Source organism: Rhopalosiphum padi, unplaced genomic scaffold, assembly GCF_020882245.1.
Source record: "Rhopalosiphum padi isolate XX-2018 unplaced genomic scaffold, ASM2088224v1 scaffold1, whole genome shotgun sequence".
In the NCBI taxonomy this organism is placed as follows: domain Eukaryota; kingdom Metazoa; phylum Arthropoda; class Insecta; order Hemiptera; family Aphididae; genus Rhopalosiphum; species Rhopalosiphum padi.
This window is the reverse complement of record NW_026869996.1, coordinates 7,252,829-7,278,700: the sequence shown is the minus strand read 5'-3', so window position 1 is coordinate 7,278,700 and position 25,872 is coordinate 7,252,829. Positions and strand designations below refer to the sequence as shown.

Here is a 25,872-nt window from a genome sequence, read left to right as displayed (position 1 = left end):
TTAAAAATTGTCGTTCTCCTTATGGTATCTAGTAGTGACGTTTTGTCCTCCAACCATTATACAGATTTAACTTACTATTTTTTTTTAGATGGCTGTACACCAGATATACTCAGGACATATTGATACATGAATTACCATTTCCTACCACATGGGAAAGTTTCAACATCCTACGTTGAAAATGGGACTGGACGATCCTGATTAATAATAATAGGTGATAATAATAATAGTTTTATGCATAGTACGAGTAATGAATATTGAATATAATTGATAGTCAATTAATAGTAGTGTAACAAAAAGTTAGTGTCATGAAATCCAGACCATTAGATTAAGTATATGATTCTTATTTACCATTACCAATTTCCATATATATCATATAAGCTGATACTTCATAAACACTATAAAACATGTTTTTATATGATTATTTTGACTCGTATTTTATATTCATATTTTTAACTGCTTATAAAACAGTGAATTCTGAAGTTAGTGTCATGAAAGTCAGACCATTAGATTAAGAAAATTATTCTAATTTACCATTATTAAACTAGCATACATTTCATTTAAGGCTGATACTTCAATAACGCTATAAAACATGATTTTATATGATAATTTTGACGAATATTAAAAATTCATTTTTTTAACTGTTTATAAAACACACAATTCTCAAGTTAATCTCTTGAAACCTGGACCACTATATTAAGAAAATAATTCTAATTTACTATTATTAACTTCTATAGATATTATGTAAGCTGATTCTTCATAAACACTATAAAACATGATTTTGTATGATAATTTTGACGAATATTAAAAATTCATTTTTTTAACTGTTTATAAAAACAAACAATTCTCAAGTTAATCTCTTGAAACCTGGACCACTATATTAAGAAAATGATTCTAATTTAAAATTATTAATTTGCATACATTTCATTTAAGCTGATGCTTCATAAACACTATAAGACATGTTTTAATATGATTATTTTGACTCGTATTTTATATTCATATTTTTAACTGCTTATAAAATACTAAATTCTCAAGTTATTCTTTAACAATTATACATTATTAACTTACTACATTTTTTCAGATTGACGTATGTCAAATCAATCAAGGCATGCAGAAACATGAATTCACATTTCTACCACTTAAGAAAGTATCAACATCCTATGCTGAAAATGGACTAGAAGATACTGCTAATAATATTGGGTTTATGTAATGTGCATGTAAGGGTTATTGAATATAATTGATAGTAAATTAATGGCAGTGAAACAATTGAGATTCGTTAATAATCTGAATAAAATTTTAGTTAACACCTTTGACTTGTAATTTTCATTCATAAGAGTTACCATTATTAACTTGTATACATTTCATTTGAGCTGATGCTTCATAAACACTATAAAACATGCATTTTTATATGATAATCTTTACGAATATTAAAAATTCATATTATTATCTGCTTATAAAACACTCAATTCTTAAGTTAGTGTCATGAAATCCAGACCATTAGATTAAGTAAATGATTCTAATTTACTATTATTAACTTCTATAGATATTATGTAAGCTGATTCTTCATAAACACTATAATACATGATTTTATATGATAATTTTGACGGTTATTAAAAATTCATTTTTTTAACTGTTTATAAAACACACAATTCTCATGTTAATCTCTTGTTACCAGGACCACTATATTAAGAAAATGATTCTAATTTACTATTATTAATTTGCATACATTTCATTTAAGCTGATGCTTCATAAACACTAAAAGACATGTTTTAATATGATTATTTTGACTCGTATTTTATATTCATATTTTTAACTGCTTATAAAATACTAAATTCTCAAGTTATTCTTTAACAATTATACATTATTAACTTACTACATTTTTTCAGATTGACGTATGTCAAATCAATCAAGGCATGCAGAAACATGAATTCACATTTCTACCACTTAAGAAAGTATCAACATCCTATGCTGAAAATGGACTAGAAGATACTGCTAATAATATTGGGTTTATGTAATGTGCGTGTAAGGGTTATTGAATATAATTTATAGTAAATTAATGACAGTGAAACAATTGAGATTCGTTAATAATCTGAATAAAATATTAGTTAACACCTTTGACTTGTAATTTTCATTCATAAGAGTTACCATTATTAACTTGTATACATTTCATTTGAGCTGATGCTTCATAAACACTATAAAACATGCATTTTTATATGATAATCTTTACGAATATTAAAAATTCATATTATTATCTGCTTATAAAACACTCAATTCTTAAGTTAGTGTCATGAAATCCAGACCATTAGATTAAGTAAATGATTCTAATTTACTATTATTAACTTCTATAGATATTATGTAAGCTGATTCTTCATAAACATTATAATACATGATTTTATATGATAATTTTGACGGTTATTAAAAATTCATTTTTTTAACTGTTTATAAAACACACAATTCTCATGTTAATCTCTTGTAACCAGGACCACTATATTAAGAAAATGATTCTAATTTACTATTATTAATTTGCATACATTTCATTTAAGCTGATACTTTAATAACACTATAAAACATGCATTTTTATATGATAATCTTTACGAATATTAAAAATTCATATTATTATCTGCTTATAAAACACTCAATTCTTAAGTTAGTGTCATGAAATCCAGACCATTATATTAAGTAAATGATTCTTTTTTACTATTATTAACGTCTATAGATATTATGTTAGCTGATTCTTCATAAATACTAAAAAACATGTTTTTATATGATAAGTTTGAGAAATATTATGAATTCCTATTTAATCTGCTTATATACAGACAAATATTAAATGTATACACCAACAGAGGGCGTGAGCGTCGCCGTAGTAGGGACGACATCCGTCGGCCGAATCGCCTCAGAAAGAAACTAGATAGTTGTGTGGCGTTCACCGTACTGCTGTGTATCGTAACGGGTCGTTGTTTTTACTTAGATTTTGAGTCTACTCGTTATTTATTAATTAAGATTTTTGATATTATAAACGAATTGTTCATATTTTATGCCCGAAGTTAACACAAGTAACTGTCTTGATCCTTTACTACTAGATCAAGAAAATGATTCTAATTTATACTTTTTAACTTTCATTTTTTTCATTTTACCTGATATTTTTACTTCATAAAAACTATAAAATATGATTTTATAAGTTAATTTTGACGAATAATACAACTTAACATTTTTTCGTATTGAAAAGGAGCGATTTTCAGTTGTTGTACAAATGTATTCTTTAGTTACACTCATAATACATTTGAATTCCTTCTACAAAACATTCTGGTACATCTGTACTATCTTTTATGGCTTATCATAATTATTATTTATTATCATCTGTTATCTATGTTTTGCAGTTCTACATTCGTTTTTGTATTTAAGTTTCAATTGTAAATTCCTTTCATGTATTTTGTATAAAAATGAAGTTTGTCTGTTAGTTTATGTTTTGATAGTTTCCACTTCTGAATTACTCAGTGTTGTCCACGTACTAGTTGTTATATAAAAATTGTCGTTCTCCTTATGGTATCTAGTAGTGACGTTTTGTCCTCCAACCATTATACAGATTTAACTTACTATTTTTTTTTAGATGGCTGTACACCAGATATACTCAGGACATATTGATACATGAATTACCATTTCTACCACATGGGAAAGTTTCAACATCCTACGTTGAAAATGGACTGGACAATCCTGATAATAATAATAGTTTTATGCATAGTACGAGTAATGAATATTGAATATAATTGATAGTCAATTAATAGTAGTGTAACAAAAAGTTAGTGTCATGAAATCCAGACCATTAGATTAAGTATATGATTCTTATTTTACCATTACCAATTTCCATATATATCATATAAGCTGATACTTCATAAACACTATAAAACATGTTTTTATATGATTATTTTGACTCGTATTTTATATTCATATTTTTAACTGCTTATAAAACAGTGAATTCTGAAGTTAGTGTCATGAAAGTCAGACCATTAGATTAAGAAAAATTATTCTAATTTACCATTATTAACTAGCATACATTTCATTTAAGCTGATACTTCAATAACGCTATAAAACATGATTTTATATGATAATTTTGAACGAATATTAAAAATTCATTTTTTTAACTGTTTATAAAACACACAATTCTCAAGTTAATCTCTTGAAACCTGGACCACTATATTAAGAAAATAATTCTAATTTACTATTATTAACTTCTATAGATATTATGTAAGCTGATTCTTCATAAACACTATAAAACATGATTTTGTATGATAATTTTGACGAATATTAAAAATTCATTTTTTTAACTGTTTATAAAACAAACAATTCTCAAGTTAATCTCTTGAAACCTGGACCACTATATTAAGAAAATGATTCTAATTTAAAATTATTAATTTGCATACATTTCATTAAGCTGATGCTTCATAAACACTATAAGACATGTTTTAATATGATTATTTTGACTCGTATTTTATATTCATATTTTTAACTGCTTATAAAACACTAAATTCTCAAGTTATTCTTTAACAATTATACATTATTAACTTACTACATTTTTTCAGATTGACGTATGTCAAATCAATCAAGGCATGCAGAAACATGAATTCACATTTCTACCACTTAAGAAAGTATCAACATCCTATGCTGAAAATGGACTAGAAGATACTGCTAATAATATTGGGTTTATGTAATGTGCGTGTAAGGGTTATTGAATATAATTGATAGTAAATTAATGGCAGTGAAACAATTGAGATTCGTTAATAATCTGAATAAAATTTTAGTTAACACCTTTGACTTGTAATTTTCATTCATAAGAGTTACCATTATTAACTTGTATACATTTCATTTGAGCTGATGCTTCATAAACACTATAAAACATGCATTTTTATATGATAATCTTTACGAATATTAAAAATTCATATTATTATCTGCTTATAAAACACTCAATTCTTAAGTTAGTGTCATGAAATCCAGACCATTAGATTAAGTAAATGATTCTAATTTACTATTATTAACTTCTATAGATATTATGTAAGCTGATTATTCATAAACACTATAATACATGATTTTATATGATAATTTTGACGGTTATTAAAAATTCATTTTTTTAACTGTTTATAAAACACACAATTCTCATGTTAATCTCTTGTAACCAGGACCACTATATTAAGAAAATGATTCTAATTTACTATTATTAATTTGCATACATTTCATTTAAGCTGATACTTTAATAACACTATAAAACATGCATTTTTATATGATAATCTTTACGAATATTAAAAATTCATATTATTATCTGCTTATAAAACACTCAATTCTTAAGTTAGTGTCATGAAATCCAGACCATTATATTAAGTAAATGATTCTTTTTTACTATTATTAACGTCTATAGATATTATGTTAGCTGATTCTTCATAAATACTAAAAAACATGTTTTTATATGATAAGTTTGAGAAATATTATGAATTCCTATTTTAATCTGCTTATATACAGACAAATATTAAATGTATACACCAACAGAGGGCGTGAGCGTCGCCGTAGTAGGGACGACATCCGTCGGCCGAATCGCCTCAGAAAGAAACTAGATAGTTGTGTGGCGTTCACCGTACTGCTGTGTATCGTAACGGGTCGTTGTTTTTACTTAGATTTTGAGTCTACTCGTTATTTATTAATTAAGATTTTTGATATTATAAACGAATTGTTCATATTTTATGCCCGAAGTTAACACAAGTAACTGTCTTGATCCTTTACTACTAGATCAAGAAAATGATTCTAATTTATACTTTTTAACTTTCATTTTTTTCATTTTACCTGATATTTTTACTTCATAAAAACTATAAAATATGATTTTATAAGTTAATTTTGACGAATAATACAACTTAACATTTTTTCGTATTGAAAAGGAGCGATTTTCAGTTGTTGTACAAATGTATTCTTTAGTTACACTCATAATACATTTGAATTCCTTCTACAAAACATTCTGGTACATCTGTACTATCTTTTATGGCTTATCATAATTATTATTTATTATCATCTGTTATCTATGTTTTGCAGTTCTACATTCGTTTTTGTATTTAAGTTTCAATTGTAAATTCCTTTCATGTATTTTGTATAAAAATGAAGTTTGTCTGTTAGTTTATGTTTTGATAGTTTCCACTTCTGAATTACTCAGTGTTGTCCACGTACTAGTTGTTATATAAAAATTGTCGTTCTCCTTATGGTATCTAGTAGTGACGTTTTGTCCTCCAACCATTATACAGATTTAACTTACTATTTTTTTTTAGATGGCTGTACACCAGATATACTCAGGACATATTGATACATGAATTACCATTTCTACCACATGGGAAAGTTTCAACATCCTACGTTGAAAATGGACTGGACAATCCTGATAATAATAATAGTTTTATGCATAGTACGAGTAATGAATATTGAATATAATTGATAGTCAATTAATAGTAGTGTAACAAAAAGTTAGTGTCATGAAATCCAGACCATTAGATTAAGTATATGATTCTTATTTACCATTACCAATTTCCATATATATCATATAAGCTGATACTTCATAAACACTATAAAACATGTTTTTATATGATTATTTTGACTCGTATTTTATATTCATATTTTTAACTGCTTATAAAACAGTGAATTCTGAAGTTAGTGTCATGAAAGTCAGACCATTAGATTAAGAAAATTATTCTAATTTACCATTATTAACTAGCATACATTTCATTTAAGCTGATACTTCAATAACGCTATAAAACATGATTTTATATGATAATTTTGACGAATATTAAAAATTCATTTTTTTAACTGTTTATAAAACACACAATTCTCAAGTTAATCTCTTGAAACCTGGACCACTATATTAAGAAAATAATTCTAATTTACTATTATTAACTTCTATAGATATTATGTAAGCTGATTCTTCATAAACACTATAAAACATGATTTTGTATGATAATTTTGACGAATATTAAAAATTCATTTTTTTAACTGTTTATAAAACAAACAATTCTCAAGTTAATCTCTTGAAACCTGGACCACTATATTAAGAAAATGATTCTAATTTAAAATTATTAATTTGCATACATTTCATTTAAGCTGATGCTTCATAAACACTATAAGACATGTTTTAATATGATTATTTTGACTCGTATTTTATATTCATATTTTTAACTGCTTATAAAACACTAAATTCTCAAGTTATTCTTTAACAATTATACATTATTAACTTACTACATTTTTTCAGATTGACGTATGTCAAATCAATCAAGGCATGCAGAAACATGAATTCACATTTCTACCACTTAAGAAAGTATCAACATCCTATGCTGAAAATGGACTAGAAGATACTGCTAATAATATTGGGTTTATGTAATGTGCGTGTAAGGGTTATTGAATATAATTGATAGTAAATTAATGGCAGTGAAACAATTGAGATTCGTTAATAATCTGAATAAAATTTTAGTTAACACCTTTGACTTGTAATTTTCATTCATAAGAGTTACCATTATTAACTTGTATACATTTCATTTGAGCTGATGCTTCATAAACACTATAAAACATGCATTTTTATATGATAATCTTTACGAATATTAAAAATTCATATTATTATCTGCTTATAAAACACTCAATTCTTAAGTTAGTGTCATGAAATCCAGACCATTAGATTAAGTAAATGATTCTAATTTACTATTATTAACTTCTATAGATATTATGTAAGCTGATTATTCATAAACACTATAATACATGATTTTATATGATAATTTTGACGGTTATTAAAAATTCATTTTTTTAACTGTTTATAAAACACACAATTCTCATGTTAATCTCTTGTAACCAGGACCACTATATTAAGAAAATGATTCTAATTTACTATTATTAATTTGCATACATTTCATTTAAGCTGATACTTTAATAACACTATAAAACATGCATTTTTATATGATAATCTTTACGAATATTAAAAATTCATATTATTATCTGCTTATAAAACACTCAATTCTTAAGTTAGTGTCATGAAATCCAGACCATTATATTAAGTAAATGATTCTTTTTTACTATTATTAACGTCTATAGATATTATGTTAGCTGATTCTTCATAAATACTAAAAAACATGTTTTTATATGATAAGTTTGAGAAATATTATGAATTCCTATTTTAATCTGCTTATATACAGACAAATATTAAATGTATACACCAACAGAGGGCGTGAGCGTCGCCGTAGTAGGGACGACATCCGTCGGCCGAATCGCCTCAGAAAGAAACTAGATAGTTGTGTGGCGTTCACCGTACTGCTGTGTATCGTAACGGGTCGTTGTTTTTACTTAGATTTTGAGTCTACTCCTTATTTATTAATTAAGATTTTTGATATTATAAACGAATTGTTCATATTTTATGCCCGAAGTTAACACAAGTAACTGTCTTGATCCTTGACTACTAGATCAAGAAAATGATTCTAATTTATAATTTTTAACTTTTATTTTCTTCATTTTACCTGATATTTTTACTTCATAAAAACTATAAAATATGATTTTATAAGTTAATTTTGACGAATAATACAACTAAACATTTTTTCGTATTGAAAAGGAGCGATTTTCAGTTGTTGTACTAATGTATTCTTTAGTTACACTCATAATACATTTGAATTCCTTCTACAAAACATTCTGGTACATTTGTACTATCTTTTATGGCTTATCATAATTATTATTTATTATCATCTGTTATCTATGTTTTGCAGTTCTACATTCGTTTTTGTATTTAAGTTTCAATTGTAAATTCCTTTCATGTATTTTGTATAAAAATGAAGTTTGTCTGTTAGTTTATGTTTTGATAGTTTCCACTTCTGAATTACTCAGTGTTGTCCACGTACTAGTTGTTATATAAAAATTGTCGTTCTCCTTATGGTATCTAGTAGTGACGTTTTGTCCTCCAACCATTATACAGATTTAACTTACTATTTTTTTTTAGATGGCTGTACACCAGATATACTCAGGACATATTGATACATGAATTACCATTTCTACCACATGGGAAAGTTTCAACATCCTACGTTGAAAATGGACTGGACGATCCTGATAATAATAATAGTTTTATGCATAGTACGAGTAATGAATATTGAATATAATTGATAGTCAATTAATAGTAGTGTAACAAAAAGTTAGTGTCATGAAATCCAGACCATTAGATTAAGTATATGATTCTTATTTATCATTACCAATTTCCATATATATCATATAAGCTGATACTTCATAAACACTATAAAACATGTTTTTATATGATTATTTTGACTCGTATTTTATATTCATATTTTTAACTGCTTATAAAACAGTGAATTCTGAAGTTAGTGTCATGAAAGTCAGACCATTAGATTAAGAAAATTATTCTAATTTACCATTATTAACTAGCATACATTTCATTTAAGCTGATACTTCAATAACGCTATAAAACATGATTTTATATGATAATTTTGACGAATATTAAAAATTCATTTTTTTAACTGTTTATAAAACAAACAATTCTCAAGTTAATCTCTTGAAACCTGGACCACTATATTAAGAAAATGATTCTAATTTACTATTATTAACTTCTATAGATATTATGTAAGCTGATTCTTCATAAACACTATAATACATGATTTTATATGATGATTTTGACGATTATTAAAAATTCATTTTTTTAACTGTTTATAAAACACACAATTCTCATGTTAATCTCTTGTAACCAGGACCACTATATTAAGAAAATGATTCTAATTTACTATTATTAATTTGCATACATTTCATTTAAGCTGATGCTTCATAAACACTATAAAACATTATTTTATATGATAATCTTTACGAATATTAAAAATTCAAATTATTATCTGCTTATAAAACACTCAATTCTTAAGTTAGTGTCATGAAATCCAGACCATTAGATTAAGTAAATGATTCTAATTTACTATTATTAACTTCTATAGATATTATGTAAGCTGATTCTTCGTAAACACTATAATACATGATTTTATATGATGATTTTGACGATTATTAAAAATTCTTTTTTTTAACTGTTTATGAAACACACAATTCTCATGTTAATCTCTTGAAACCAGGACCACTATATTAAGAAAATGATTCTAATTTACCATTATTAACTTGCATACATTTCATTTAAGCTGATACTTTAATAACACTATGAAACATGCATTTTTATATGATAATCTTTACGAATATTAAAAATTCATATTATTATCTGCTTATAAAACACTCAATTCTCAAGTTAATCTCTTGAAACCTGGACCACTATATTAAGAAAATAATTCTAATTTACTATTATTAACTTCTATAGATATTATGTAAGCTGATTCTTCATAAACACTATAAAACATGATTTCGTATGATAATTTTGACGAATATTAAAAATTCATTTTTTTAACTGTTTATAAAACACACAATTCTCAAGTTAATCTCTTGAAACCTGGACCACTATATTAAGAAAATGATTCTAATTCAAAATTATTAATTTGCATACATTTCATTTAAGCTGATGCTTCATAAACACTAAAAGACATGTTTTAATATGATTATTTTGACTCGTATTTTATATTCATATTTTTAACTGCTTATAAAATACTAAATTCTCAAGTTATTCTTTAACAATTATACATTATTAACTTACTACATTTTTTCAGATTGACGTATGTCAGATCAATCAAGGCATGCAGAAACATGAATTCACATTTCTACCACTTAAGAAAGTATTTACATCCTATGCTGAAAATGGACTAGAAGATACTGCTAATAATATTGGGTTTATGTAATGTGCGTGTAAGGGTTATTGAATATAATTGATAGTAAATTAATGACAGTGAAACAATTGAGATTCGTTAATAATCTGAATAAAATATTAGTTAACACCTTTGACTTGTAATTTTCATTCATAAGAGTTACCATTATTAACTTGTATACATTTCATTTGAGCTGATGCTTCATAAACACTATAAAACATGCATTTTTATATAATAATCTTTACGAATATTAAAAATTCATATTATTATCTGCTTATAAAACACTCAATTCTTAAGTTAGTGTCATGAAATCCAGACCATTAGATTAAGTAAATGATTCTAATTTACTATTATTAACTTCTATAGATATTATGTAAGCTGATTCTTCATAAACACTATAATACATGATTTTATATGATAATTTTGACGGTTATTAAAAATTCATTTTTTTAACTGTTTATAAAACACACAATTCTCATGTTAATCTCTTGTAACCAGGACCACTATATTAAGAAAATGATTCTAATTTACTATTATTAATTTGCATACATTTCATTTAAGCTGATGCTTCATAAACACTATAAAACATTATTTTATATGATAATCTTTACGAATATTAAAAATTCAAATTATTATCTGCTTATAAAACACTCAATTCTTAAGTTAGTGTCATGAAATCCAGACCATTATATTAAGTAAATGATTCTTTTTTACTATTATTAACGTCTATAGATATTATGTTAGCTGATTCTTCATAAATACTAAAAAACATGTTTTTATATGATAAGTTTGAGAAATATTATGAATTCCTATTTTAATCTGCTTATATACAGACAAATATTAAATGTATACACCAACAGAGGGCGTGAGCGTCGCCGTAGTAGGGACGACATCCGTCGGCCGAATCGCCTCAGAAAGAAACTAGATAGTTGTGTGGCGTTCACCGTACTGCTGTGTATCGTAACGGGTCGTTGTTTTTACTTAGATTTTGAGTCTACTCGTTATTTATTAATTAAGATTTTTGATATTATAAACGAATTGTTCATATTTTATGCCCGAAGTTAACACAAGTAACTGTCTTGATCCTTTACTACTAGATCAAGAAAATGATTCTAATTTATACTTTTTAACTTTCATTTTTTTCATTTTACCTGATATTTTTACTTCATAAAAACTATAAAATATGATTTTATAAGTTAATTTTGACGAATAATACAACTTAACATTTTTTCGTATTGAAAAGGAGCGATTTTCAGTTGTTGTACAAATGTATTCTTTAGTTACACTCATAATACATTTGAATTCCTTCTACAAAACATTCTGGTACATCTGTACTATCTTTTATGGCTTATCATAATTATTATTTATTATCATCTGTTATCTATGTTTTGCAGTTCTACATTCGTTTTTGTATTTAAGTTTCAATTGTAAATTCCTTTCATGTATTTTGTATAAAAATGAAGTTTGTCTGTTAGTTTATGTTTTGATAGTTTCCACTTCTGAATTACTCAGTGTTGTCCACGTACTAGTTGTTATATAAAAATTGTCGTTCTCCTTATGGTATCTAGTAGTGACGTTTTGTCCTCCAACCATTATACAGATTTAACTTACTATTTTTTTTTAGATGGCTGTACACCAGATATACTCAGGACATATTGATACATGAATTACCATTTCTACCACATGGGAAAGTTTCAACATCCTACGTTGAAAATGGACTGGACAATCCTGATAATAATAATAGTTTTATGCATAGTACGAGTAATGAATATTGAATATAATTGATAGTCAATTAATAGTAGTGTAACAAAAAGTTAGTGTCATGAAATCCAGACCATTAGATTAAGTATATGATTCTTATTTACCATTACCAATTTCCATATATATCATATAAGCTGATACTTCATAAACACTATAAAACATGTTTTTATATGATTATTTTGACTCGTATTTTATATTCATATTTTTAACTGCTTATAAAACAGTGAATTCTGAAGTTAGTGTCATGAAAGTCAGACCATTAGATTAAGAAAATTATTCTAATTTACCATTATTAACTAGCATACATTTCATTTAAGCTGATACTTCAATAACGCTATAAAACATGATTTTATATGATAATTTTGACGAATATTAAAAATTCATTTTTTTAACTGTTTATAAAACACACAATTCTCAAGTTAATCTCTTGAAACCTGGACCACTATATTAAGAAAATAATTCTAATTTACTATTATTAACTTCTATAGATATTATGTAAGCTGATTCTTCATAAACACTATAAAACATGATTTTGTATGATAATTTTGACGAATATTAAAAATTCATTTTTTTAACTGTTTATAAAACAAACAATTCTCAAGTTAATCTCTTGAAACCTGGACCACTATATTAAGAAAATGATTCTAATTTAAAATTATTAATTTGCATACATTTCATTTAAGCTGATGCTTCATAAACACTATAAGACATGTTTTAATATGATTATTTTGACTCGTATTTTATATTCATATTTTTAACTGCTTATAAAACACTAAATTCTCAAGTTATTCTTTAACAATTATACATTATTAACTTACTACATTTTTTCAGATTGACGTATGTCAAATCAATCAAGGCATGCAGAAACATGAATTCACATTTCTACCACTTAAGAAAGTATCAACATCCTATGCTGAAAATGGACTAGAAGATACTGCTAATAATATTGGGTTTATGTAATGTGCGTGTAAGGGTTATTGAATATAATTGATAGTAAATTAATGGCAGTGAAACAATTGAGATTCGTTAATAATCTGAATAAAATTTTAGTTAACACCTTTGACTTGTAATTTTCATTCATAAGAGTTACCATTATTAACTTGTATACATTTCATTTGAGCTGATGCTTCATAAACACTATAAAACATGCATTTTTATATGATAATCTTTACGAATATTAAAAATTCATATTATTATCTGCTTATAAAACACTCAATTCTTAAGTTAGTGTCATGAAATCCAGACCATTAGATTAAGTAAATGATTCTAATTTACTATTATTAACTTCTATAGATATTATGTAAGCTGATTCTTCATAAACACTATAATACATGATTTTATATGATAATTTTGACGGTTATTAAAAATTCATTTTTTTAACTGTTTATAAAACACACAATTCTCATGTTAATCTCTTGTAACCAGGACCACTATATTAAGAAAATGATTCTAATTTACTATTATTAATTTGCATACATTTCATTTAAGCTGATACTTTAATAACACTATAAAACATGCATTTTTATATGATAATCTTTACGAATATTAAAAATTCATATTATTATCTGCTTATAAAACACTCAATTCTTAAGTTAGTGTCATGAAATCCAGACCATTATATTAAGTAAATGATTCTTTTTTACTATTATTAACGTCTATAGATATTATGTTAGCTGATTCTTCATAAATACTAAAAAACATGTTTTTATATGATAAGTTTGAGAAATATTATGAATTCCTATTTTAATCTGCTTATATACAGACAAATATTAAATGTATACACCAACAGAGGGCGTGAGCGTCGCCGTAGTAGGGACGACATCCGTCGGCCGAATCGCCTCAGAAAGAAACTAGATAGTTGTGTGGCGTTCACCGTACTGCTGTGTATCGTAACGGGTCGTTGTTTTTACTTAGATTTTGAGTCTACTCGTTATTTATTAATTAAGATTTTTGATATTATAAACGAATTGTTCATATTTTATGCCCGAAGTTAACACAAGTAACTGTCTTGATCCTTTACTACTAGATCAAGAAAATGATTCTAATTTATACTATACTTTTTAACTTTCATTTTTTTCATTTTACCTGATATTTTTACTTCATAAAAACTATAAAATATGATTTTATAAGTTAATTTTGACGAATAATACAACTTAACATTTTTTCGTATTGAAAAGGAGCGATTTTCAGTTGTTGTACAAATGTATTCTTTAGTTACACTCATAATACATTTGAATTCCTTCTACAAAACATTCTGGTACATCTGTACTATCTTTTATGGCTTATCATAATTATTATTTATTATCATCTGTTATCTATGTTTTGCAGTTCTACATTCGTTTTTGTATTTAAGTTTCAATTGTAAATTCCTTTCATGTATTTTGTATAAAAATGAAGTTTGTCTGTTAGTTTATGTTTTGATAGTTTCCACTTCTGAATTACTCAGTGTTGTCCACGTACTAGTTGTTATATAAAAATTGTCGTTCTCCTTATGGTATCTAGTAGTGACGTTTTGTCCTCCAACCATTATACAGATTTAACTTACTATTTTTTTTTAGATGGCTGTACACCAGATATACTCAGGACATATTGATACATGAATTACCATTTCTACCACATGGGAAAGTTTCAACATCCTACGTTGAAAATGGACTGGACAATCCTGATAATAATAATAGTTTTATGCATAGTACGAGTAATGAATATTGAATATAATTGATAGTCAATTAATAGTAGTGTAACAAAAAGTTAGTGTCATGAAATCCAGACCATTAGATTAAGTATATGATTCTTATTTACCATTACCAATTTCCATATATATCATATAAGCTGATACTTCATAAACACTATAAAACATGTTTTTATATGATTATTTTGACTCGTATTTTATATTCATATTTTTAACTGCTTATAAAACAGTGAATTCTGAAGTTAGTGTCATGAAAGTCAGACCATTAGATTAAGAAAATTATTCTAATTTACCATTATTAACTAGCATACATTTCATTTAAGCTGATACTTCAATAACGCTATAAAACATGATTTTATATGATAATTTTGACGAATATTAAAAATTCATTTTTTTAACTGTTTATAAAACACACAATTCTCAAGTTAATCTCTTGAAACCTGGACCACTATATTAAGAAAATAATTCTAATTTACTATTATTAACTTCTATAGATATTATGTAAGCTGATTCTTCATAAACACTATAAAACATGATTTTGTATGATAATTTTGACGAATATTAAAAATTCATTTTTTTAACTGTTTATAAAACAAACAATTCTCAAGTTAATCTCTTGAAACCTGGACCACTATATTAAGAAAATGATTCTAATTTAAAATTATTAATTTGCATACATTTCATTTAAGCTGATGCTTCATAAACACTATAAGACATGTTTTAATATGATTATTTTGACTCGTATTTTATATTCATATTTTTAACTGCTTATAAAACACTAAATTCTCAAGTTATTCTTTAACAATTATACATTATTAACTTACTACATTTTTTCAGATTGACGTATGTCAAATCAATCAAGGCATGCAGAAACATGAATTCACATTTCTACCACTTAAGAAAGTATCAACATCCTATGCTGAAAATGGACTAGAAGATACTGCTAATAATATTGGGTTTATGTAATGTGCGTGTAAGGGTTATTGAATATAATTGATAGTAAATTAATGGCAGTGAAACAATTGAGATTCGTTAATAATCTGAATAAAATTTTAGTTAACACCTTTGACTTGTAATTTTCATTCATAAGAGTTACCATTATTAACTTGTATACATTTCATTTGAGCTGATGCTTCATAAACACTATAAAACATGCATTTTTATATGATAATCTTTACGAATATTAAAAATTCATATTATTATCTGCTTATAAAACACTCAATTCTTAAGTTAGTGTCATGAAATCCAGACCATTAGATTAAGTAAATGATTCTAATTTACTATTATTAACTTCTATAGATATTATGTAAGCTGATTCTTCATAAACACTATAATACATGATTTTATATGATAATTTTGACGGTTATTAAAAATTCATTTTTTTAACTGTTTATAAAACACACAATTCTCATGTTAATCTCTTGTTACCAGGACCACTATATTAAGAAAATGATTCTAATTTACTATTATTAATTTGCATACATTTCATTTAAGCTGATGCTTCATAAACACTAAAAGACATGTTTTAATATGATTATTTTGACTCGTATTTTATATTCATATTTTTAACTGCTTATAAAATACTAAATTCTCAAGTTATTCTTTAACAATTATACATTATTAACTTACTACATTTTTTCAGATTGACGTATGTCAAATCAATCAAGGCATGCAGAAACATGAATTCACATTTCTACCACTTAAGAAAGTATCAACATCCTATGCTGAAAATGGACTAGAAGATACTGCTAATAATATTGGGTTTATGTAATGTGCGTGTAAGGGTTATTGAATATAATTTATAGTAAATTAATGACAGTGAAACAATTGAGATTCGTTAATAATCTGAATAAAATATTAGTTAACACCTTTGACTTGTAATTTTCATTCATAAGAGTTACCATTATTAACTTGTATACATTTCATTTGAGCTGATGCTTCATAAACACTATAAAACATGCATTTTTATATGATAATCTTTACGAATATTAAAAATTCATATTATTATCTGCTTATAAAACACTCAATTCTTAAGTTAGTGTCATGAAATCCAGACCATTAGATTAAGTAAATGATTCTAATTTACTATTATTAACTTCTATAGATATTATGTAAGCTGATTCTTCATAAACATTATAATACATGATTTTATATGATAATTTTGACGGTTATTAAAAATTCATTTTTTTAACTGTTTATAAAACACACAATTCTCATGTTAATCTCTTGTAACCAGGACCACTATATTAAGAAAATGATTCTAATTTACTATTATTAATTTGCATACATTTCATTTAAGCTGATACTTTAATAACACTATAAAACATGCATTTTTATATGATAATCTTTACGAATATTAAAAATTCATATTATTATCTGCTTATAAAACACTCAATTCTTAAGTTAGTGTCATGAAATCCAGACCATTATATTAAGTAAATGATTCTTTTTTACTATTATTAACGTCTATAGATATTATGTTAGCTGATTCTTCATAAATACTAAAAAACATGTTTTTATATGATAAGTTTGAGAAATATTATGAATTCCTATTTTAATCTGCTTATATACAGACAAATATTAAATGTATACACCAACAGAGGGCGTGAGCGTCGCCGTAGTAGGGACGACATCCGTCGGCCGAATCGCCTCAGAAAGAAACTAGATAGTTGTGTGGCGTTCACCGTACTGCTGTGTATCGTAACGGGTCGTTGTTTTTACTTAGATTTTGAGTCTACTCGTTATTTATTAATTAAGATTTTTGATATTATAAACGAATTGTTCATATTTTATGCCCGAAGTTAACACAAGTAACTGTCTTGATCCTTTACTACTAGATCAAGAAAATGATTCTAATTTATACTTTTTAACTTTCATTTTTTTCATTTTACCTGATATTTTTACTTCATAAAAACTATAAAATATGATTTTATAAGTTAATTTTGACGAATAATACAACTTAACATTTTTTCGTATTGAAAAGGAGCGATTTTCAGTTGTTGTACAAATGTATTCTTTAGTTACACTCATAATACATTTGAATTCCTTCTACAAAACATTCTGGTACATCTGTACTATCTTTTATGGCTTATCATAATTATTATTTATTATCATCTGTTATCTATGTTTTGCAGTTCTACATTCGTTTTTGTATTTAAGTTTCAATTGTAAATTCCTTTCATGTATTTTGTATAAAAATGAAGTTTGTCTGTTAGTTTATGTTTTGATAGTTTCCACTTCTGAATTACTCAGTGTTGTCCACGTACTAGTTGTTATATAAAAATTGTCGTTCTCCTTATGGTATCTAGTAGTGACGTTTTGTCCTCCAACCATTATACAGATTTAACTTACTATTTTTTTTTAGATGGCTGTACACCAGATATACTCAGGACATATTGATACATGAATTACCATTTCTACCACATGGGAAAGTTTCAACATCCTACGTTGAAAATGGACTGGACAATCCTGATAATAATAATAGTTTTATGCATAGTACGAGTAATGAATATTGAATATAATTGATAGTCAATTAATAGTAGTGTAACAAAAAGTTAGTGTCATGAAATCCAGACCATTAGATTAAGTATATGATTCTTATTTACCATTACCAATTTCCATATATATCATATAAGCTGATACTTCATAAACACTATAAAACATGTTTTTATATGATTATTTTGACTCGTATTTTATATTCATATTTTTAACTGCTTATAAAACAGTGAATTCTGAAGTTAGTGTCATGAAAGTCAGACCATTAGATTAAGAAAATTATTCTAATTTACCATTATTAACTAGCATACATTTCATTTAAGCTGATACTTCAATAACGCTATAAAACATGATTTTATATGATAATTTTGACGAATATTAAAAATTCATTTTTTTAACTGTTTATAAAACACACAATTCTCAAGTTAATCTCTTGAAACCTGGACCACTATATTAAGAAAATAATTCTAATTTACTATTATTAACTTCTATAGATATTATGTAAGCTGATTCTTCATAAACACTATAAAACATGATTTTGTATGATAATTTTGACGAATATTAAAAATTCATTTTTTTAACTGTTTATAAAACAAACAATTCTCAAGTTAATCTCTTGAAACCTGGACCACTATATTAAGAAAATGATTCTAATTTAAAATTATTAATTTGCATACATTTCATTTAAGCTGATGCTTCATAAACACTATAAGACATGTTTTAATATGATTATTTTGACTCGTATTTTATATTCATATTTTTAACTGCTTATAAAACACTAAATTCTCAAGTTATTCTTTAACAATTATACATTATTAACTTACTACATTTTTTCAGATTGACGTATGTCAAATCAATCAAGGCATGCAGAAACATGAATTCACATTTCTACCACTTAAGAAAGTATCAACATCCTATGCTGAAAATGGACTAGAAGATACTGCTAATAATATTGGGTTTATGTAATGTGCGTGTAAGGGTTATTGAATATAATTGATAGTAAATTAATGGCAGTGAAACAATTGAGATTCGTTAATAATCTGAATAAAATTTTAGTTAACACCTTTGACTTGTAATTTTCATTCATAAGAGTTACCATTATTAACTTGTATACATTTCATTTGAGCTGATGCTTCATAAACACTATAAAACATGCATTTTTATATGATAATCTTTACGAATATTAAAAATTCATATTATTATCTGCTTATAAAACACTCAATTCTTAAGTTAGTGTCATGAAATCCAGACCATTAGATTAAGTAAATGATTCTAATTTACTATTATTAACTTCTATAGATATTATGTAAGCTGATTCTTCATAAACACTATAATACATGATTTTATATGATAATTTTGACGGTTATTAAAAATTCATTTTTTTAACTGTTTATAAAACACACAATTCTCATGTTAATCTCTTGTAACCAGGACCACTATATTAAGAAAATGATTCTAATTTACTATTATTAATTTGCATACATTTCATTTAAGCTGATACTTTAATAACACTATAAAACATGCATTTTTATATGATAATCTTTACGAATATTAAAAATTCATATTATTATCTGCTTATAAAACACTCAATTCTTAAGTTAGTGTCATGAAATCCAGACCATTATATTAAGTAAATGATTCTTTTTTTACTATTATTAACGTCTATAGATATTATGTTAGCTGATTCTTCATAAATACTAAAAAACATGTTTTTATATGATAAGTTTGAGAAATATTATGAATTCCTATTTTAATCTGCTTATATACAGACAAATATTAAATGTATACACCAACAGAGGGCGTGAGCGTCGCCGTAGTAGGGACGACATCCGTCGGCCGAATCGCCTCAGAAAGAAACTAGATAAGTTGTGTGGCGTTCACCGTACTGCTGTGTATCGTAACGGGTCGTTGTTTTTACTTAGATTTTGAGTCTACTCGTTATTTATTAATTAAGATTTTTGATATTATAAACGAATTGTTCATATTTTATGCCCGAAGTTAACACAAGTAACTGTCTTGATCCTTTACTACTAGATCAAGAAAATGATTCTAATTTATACTTTTTAACTTTCATTTTTTTCATTTTACCTGATATTTTTACTTCATAAAAACTATAAAATATGATTTTATAAGTTAATTTTGACGAATAATACAACTTAACATTTTTTCGTATTGAAAAGGAGCGATTTTCAGTTGTTGTACAAATGTATTCTTTAGTTACACTCATAATACATTTGAATTCCTTCTACAAAACATTCTGGTACATCTGTACTATCTTTTATGGCTTATCATAATTATTATTTATTATCATCTGTTATCTATGTTTTGCAGTTCTACATTCGTTTTTTGTATTTAAGTTTCAATTGTAAATTCCTTTCATGTATTTTGTATAAAAATGAAGTTTGTCTGTTAGTTTATGTTTTGATAGTTTCCACTTCTGAATTACTCAGTGTTGTCCACGTACTAGTTGTTATATAAAAATTGTCGTTCTCCTTATGGTATCTAGTAGTGACGTTTTGTCCTCCAACCATTATACAGATTTAACTTACTATTTTTTTTTAGATGGCTGTACACCAGATATACTCAGGACATATTGATACATGAATTACCATTTCTACCACATGGGAAAGTTTCAACATCCTACGTTGAAAATGGACTGGACAATCCTGATAATAATAATAGTTTTATGCATAGTACGAGTAATGAATATTGAATATAATTGATAGTCAATTAATAGTAGTGTAACAAAAAGTTAGTGTCATGAAATCCAGACCATTAGATTAAGTATATGATTCTTATTTACCATTACCAATTTCCATATATATCATATAAGCTGATACTTCATAAACACTATAAAACATGTTTTTATATGATTATTTTGACTCGTATTTTATATTCATATTTTTAACTGCTTATAAAACAGTGAATTCTGAAGTTAGTGTCATGAAAGTCAGACCATTAGATTAAGAAAATTATTCTAATTTACCATTATTAACTAGCATACATTTCATTTAAGCTGATACTTCAATAACGCTATAAAACATGATTTTATATGATAATTTTGACGAATATTAAAAATTCATTTTTTTAACTGTTTATAAAACACACAATTCTCAAGTTAATCTCTTGAAACCTGGACCACTATATTAAGAAAATAATTCTAATTTACTATTATTAACTTCTATAGATATTATGTAAGCTGATTCTTCATAAACACTATAAAACATGATTTTGTATGATAATTTTGACGAATATTAAAAATTCATTTTTTTAACTGTTTATAAAACAAACAATTCTCAAGTTAATCTCTTGAAACCTGGACCACTATATTAAGAAAATGATTCTAATTTAAAATTATTAATTTGCATACATTTCATTTAAGCTGATGCTTCATAAACACTATAAGACATGTTTTAATATGATTATTTTGACTCGTATTTTATATTCATATTTTTAACTGCTTATAAAAACACTAAATTCTCAAGTTATTCTTTAACAATTATACATTATTAACTTACTACATTTTTTCAGATTGACGTATGTCAAATCAATCAAGGCATGCAGAAACATGAATTCACATTTCTACCACTTAAGAAAGTATCAACATCCTATGCTGAAAATGGACTAGAAGATACTGCTAATAATATTGGGTTTATGTAATGTGCGTGTAAGGGTTATTGAATATAATTGATAGTAAATTAATGGCAGTGAAACAATTGAGATTCGTTAATAATCTGAATAAAATTTTAGTTAACACCTTTGACTTGTAATTTTCATTCATAAGAGTTACCATTATTAACTTGTATACATTTCATTTGAGCTGATGCTTCATAAACACTATAAAACATGCATTTTTATATGATAATCTTTACGAATATTAAAAATTCATATTATTATCTGCTTATAAAACACTCAATTCTTAAGTTAGTGTCATGAAATCCAGACCATTAGATTAAGTAAATGATTCTAATTTACTATTATTAACTTCTATAGATATTATGTAAGCTGATTCTTCATAAACACTATAATACATGATTTTATATGATAATTTTGACGGTTATTAAAAATTCATTTTTTTAACTGTTTATAAAACACACAATTCTCATGTTAATCTCTTGTAACCAGGACCACTATATTAAGAAAATGATTCTAATTTACTATTATTAATTTGCATACATTTCATTTAAGCTGATACTTTAATAACACTATAAAACATGCATTTTTATATGATAATCTTTACGAATATTAAAAATTCATATTATTATCTGCTTATAAAACACTCAATTCTTAAGTTAGTGTCATGAAATCCAGACCATTATATTAAGTAAATGATTCTTTTTTACTATTATTAACGTCTATAGATATTATGTTAGCTGATTCTTCATAAATACTAAAAAACATGTTTTTATATGATAAGTTTGAGAAATATTATGAATTCCTATTTTAATCTGCTTATATACAGACAAATATTAAATGTATACACCAACAGAGGGCGTGAGCGTCGCCGTAGTAGGGACGACATCCGTCGGCCGAATCGCCTCAGAAAGAAACTAGATAGTTGTGTGGCGTTCACCGTACTGCTGTGTATCGTAACGGGTCGTTGTTTTTACTTAGATTTTGAGTCTACTCGTTATTTATTAATTAAGATTTTTGATATTATAAACGAATTGTTCATATTTTATGCCCGAAGTTAACACAAGTAACTGTCTTGATCCTTTACTACTAGATCAAGAAAATGATTCTAATTTATACTTTTTAACTTTCATTTTTTTCATTTTACCTGATATTTTTACTTCATAAAAACTATAAAATATGATTTTATAAGTTAATTTTGACGAATAATACAACTTAACATTTTTTCGTATTGAAAAGGAGCGATTTTCAGTTGTTGTACAAATGTATTCTTTAGTTACACTCATAATACATTTGAATTCCTTCTACAAAACATTCTGGTACATCTGTACTATCTTTTATGGCTTATCATAATTATTATTTATTATCATCTGTTATCTATGTTTTGCAGTTCTACATTCGTTTTTGTATTTAAGTTTCAATTGTAAATTCCTTTCATGTATTTTGTATAAAAATGAAGTTTGTCTGTTAGTTTATGTTTTGATAGTTTCCACTTCTGAATTACTCAGTGTTGTCCACGTACTAGTTGTTATATAAAAATTGTCGTTCTCCTTATGGTATCTAGTAGTGACGTTTTGTCCTCCAACCATTATACAGATTTAACTTACTATTTTTTTTTTAGATGGCTGTACACCAGATATACTCAGGACATATTGATACATGAAATTACCATTTCTACCACATGGGAAAGTTTCAACATCCTACGTTGAAAATGGACTGGACAATCCTGATAATAATAATAGTTTTATGCATAGTACGAGTAATGAATATTGAATATAATTGATAGTCAATTAATAGTAGTGTAACAAAAAGTTAGTGTCATGAAATCCAGACCATTAGATTAAGTATATGATTCTTATTTACCATTACCAATTTCCATATATATCATATAAGCTGATACTTCATAAACACTATAAAACATGTTTTTATATGATTATTTTGACTCGTATTTTATATTCATATTTTTAACTGCTTATAAAACAGTGAATTCTGAAGTTAGTGTCATGAAAGTCAGACCATTAGATTAAGAAAATTATTCTAATTTACCATTATTAACTAGCATACATTTCATTTAAGCTGATACTTCAATAACGCTATAAAACATGATTTTATATGATAATTTTGACGAATATTAAAAATTCATTTTTTTAACTGTTTATAAAACACACAATTCTCAAGTTAATCTCTTGAAACCTGGACCACTATATTAAGAAAATAATTCTAATTTACTATTATTAACTTCTATAGATATTATGTAAGCTGATTCTTCATAAACACTATAAAACATGATTTTGTATGATAATTTTGACGAATATTAAAAATTCATTTTTTTAACTGTTTATAAAACAAACAATTCTCAAGTTAATCTCTTGAAACCTGGACCACTATATTAAGAAAATGATTCTAATTTAAAATTATTAATTTGCATACATTTCATTTAAGCTGATGCTTCATAAACACTATAAGACATGTTTTAATATGATTATTTTGACTCGTATTTTATATTCATATTTTTAACTGCTTATAAAACACTAAATTCTCAAGTTATTCTTTAACAATTATACATTATTAACTTACTACATTTTTTCAGATTGACGTATGTCAAATCAATCAAGGCATGCAGAAACATGAATTCACATTTCTACCACTTAAGAAAGTATCAACATCCTATGCTGAAAATGGACTAGAAGATACTGCTAATAATATTGGGTTTATGTAATGTGCGTGTAAGGGTTATTGAATATAATTGATAGTAAATTAATGGCAGTGAAACAATTGAGATTCGTTAATAATCTGAATAAAATTTTAGTTAACACCTTTGACTTGTAATTTTCATTCATAAGAGTTACCATTATTAACTTGTATACATTTCATTTGAGCTGATGCTTCATAAACACTATAAAACATGCATTTTTATATGATAATCTTTACGAATATTAAAAATTCATATTATTATCTGCTTATAAAACACTCAATTCTTAAGTTAGTGTCATGAAATCCAGACCATTAGATTAAGTAAATGATTCTAATTTACTATTATTAACTTCTATAGATATTATGTAAGCTGATTATTCATAAACACTATAATACATGATTTTATATGATAATTTTGACGGTTATTAAAAATTCATTTTTTTAACTGTTTATAAACACACAATTCTCATGTTAATCTCTTGTAACCAGGACCACTATATTAAGAAAATGATTCTAATTTACTATTATTAATTTGCATACATTTCATTTAAGCTGATACTTTAATAACACTATAAAACATGCATTTTTATATGATAATCTTTACGAATATTAAAAATTCATATTATTATCTGCTTATAAAACACTCAATTCTTAAGTTAGTGTCATGAAATCCAGACCATTATATTAAGTAAATGATTCTTTTTTACTATTATTAACGTCTATAGATATTATGTTAGCTGATTCTTCATAAATACTAAAAAACATGTTTTTATATGATAAGTTTGAGAAATATTATGAATTCCTATTTTAATCTGA

The 25,872-nt window shown here is 25.5% G+C and overlaps 1 long non-coding RNA gene across 39 annotated transcripts; it reads left to right on the top strand.

Annotated features, from left to right (window-relative positions):
• Window positions 1–211: 211 nt before the first annotated feature.
• On the top strand, window positions 212–25,245 carry LOC132931358 (uncharacterized). 39 transcript variants are annotated; one of them, XR_009662482.1, is made up of 20 exons: window positions 212–296; window positions 1,079–1,208; window positions 1,884–2,013; window positions 3,605–3,735; window positions 4,575–4,704; window positions 6,297–6,427; window positions 7,265–7,394; window positions 8,987–9,117; window positions 10,689–10,818; window positions 12,409–12,539; window positions 13,377–13,506; window positions 15,104–15,234; window positions 16,072–16,201; window positions 16,877–17,006; window positions 18,599–18,729; window positions 19,567–19,696; window positions 21,292–21,422; window positions 22,261–22,390; window positions 23,984–24,173; window positions 24,953–25,245. It is a non-coding gene; the product is annotated as an uncharacterized LOC132931358 (long non-coding RNA). The 39 variants fall into 39 exon arrangements; XR_009662500.1 differs by having other exon boundaries at window positions 21,292–21,428; XR_009662488.1 differs by having other exon boundaries at window positions 21,292–21,480; window positions 23,984–24,115.
• The last annotated feature ends 627 nt before the right edge of the window (window positions 25,246–25,872 follow it).